The sequence below is a fragment of the Saccopteryx bilineata genome, chromosome 1 (genome assembly GCF_036850765.1).
Source record: "Saccopteryx bilineata isolate mSacBil1 chromosome 1, mSacBil1_pri_phased_curated, whole genome shotgun sequence".
In the NCBI taxonomy this organism is placed as follows: domain Eukaryota; kingdom Metazoa; phylum Chordata; class Mammalia; order Chiroptera; family Emballonuridae; genus Saccopteryx; species Saccopteryx bilineata.
Genome location: NC_089490.1, coordinates 297,288,642 through 297,290,328, shown reverse-complemented (window position 1 = coordinate 297,290,328; position 1,687 = coordinate 297,288,642). Strand labels below are relative to the sequence as shown.

The 1,687-nt window shown below is 42.7% G+C and overlaps 1 non-coding gene across 1 annotated transcript; it reads right to left on the bottom strand.

The window, feature by feature from the left end:
• Positions 1–1,203: 1,203 nt before the first annotated feature.
• LOC136321605 (U6 spliceosomal RNA) lies at positions 1,204–1,311 on the bottom strand. Its single transcript, XR_010728752.1, has one exon. It is a non-coding gene; the product is annotated as a U6 spliceosomal RNA (small nuclear RNA).
• Positions 1,312–1,687: the final 376 nt, after the last annotated feature.

Genomic DNA, 1,687 nt, shown 5'->3' with positions numbered 1-1,687 from the left:
TCAAATGGAAATTTATTGTATTTTCAGTATGCCTTCTTCCATGTTCTGCTCTAGAGACATTGCTCCCTCCCCTATCCCTTAGCCTTTTGTTCATTGAAGTAATAAAGGTCCAAATGGCATCTGCCATTTTATTACATGTTCCCACAGTCTTGGCACATAATTCAAGCCTAGCCAATTGGTGTCATTTTTTGGGAAGAACATTCTTTCCTTTGTGACCATAAAGGAACAAAGCTATTCCCAGCATCTTTGTCCCTGAAGGATAGCACAAAACTAACATTCAGAAAGAAGGCAAGATGTGTGAAAGAGAGGAAACAGAGATACAGAGAAAGTGAGAGACAGCGGACTGAAAAGAGGAAAAGACTGAACTAGAGAGAGAACCAGAGGGAGTGGGGAGAAGTTGAGAAGTGTCAATGTGATCATCATGGCTACGTTTTGTGATCATCATGGCTCTGGTTTCTGTCCAGGCTGCTGCCTTCCAAGGCTCAGCTTTTAAGCCTTTGTTTTTGTGAGGGAGCTGCAGGAATCTCAGATACTTTGTAACCCTTCCAACAGATCTCTGTTCTTCAAGTCTGGTGTCCTTGCAGACAAAAAACTTCTAATAAGAGTCACCCCAAAGTCTCTGTGGCCCAGCATTTGGATGGTACATAATGTGAAGAACAGATGGGACTGAATATTACATTTTAGCCATTCACCCAATATTATGTTTATGTTATAAGAGGGGGGAGAAAAAAATCACCAGGCAGGTCTTGTGATTATAGAAATTGTTATTTCAAAGAACAGTACCTGACAGTACAACTAAATTGAGAATGATGAACTGGACCCAATCAGAGCAGGTGGTTCCATAGAACTCTCTTGGAGAAACTTAGCCTGCGTGAGGGAGCTGCAGGAACCTCAGAATTTTCAGTTACTCAAGTTGTATTTCCCCTTTAACACCCTTGGCGTATTAGCTTCCTGTTGCTGCTGTAACAAATTATAACAAACTTAGTGACTTAAATGACACAAATTTATTATCTTGGAGGCCTGGAGTTAAGAAGTCTAAGATGGGTCAGCAGGCCTGTTCCTCCTGGAGGCTCTGGGGAGAATTTGTCTCCTTGCTTTTCTCAGTTTCTAGAAGCACCCACATTTTTTGGCCATGGCCTTGTATCATTCCTACTTATCTCCTTCTCTGACTCTGACTCTCCTCTTGTCCTCTTTTTTTTTTTTTTTAATATGGAACGCTTCACAAATTTGCGTGTCATCCTTGCGCAGGGGCCATGCTAATCTTCTCTGTATCGTTCCAATTTTTAGTATATGTGCTGCTGAAGCGAGCACTCCTCTTGTCCTCTTATAAGGACCCGTATGCTTACATTGGGCTCACCCAATGTACAAGATCATCTCCCATCTCACAACCCTAAACTAAATCACTTCTTCAAAGTCCCTTCTGCCATGTAAAGCAGCACATGCACAGGTTCTGGGCTTTAGGGTGTGGACATCTCTGGGAGGCCAATATCACCCTGCCCTCTTTGGTACAGCCCTTGCTCAAAGAAAGTGCCACCAAACTTTAATATTCCTACTACTCAGGAATCAGTGACTCTATATAATATTAGCTCAGACTTGTTTAGAGAGGCCGCTAACCCTGAAATGGACATTATCCATCTCAATGGGAGATGCTCATGGGGCAGAGCTTAGGATCCAGTGGACCAACCAT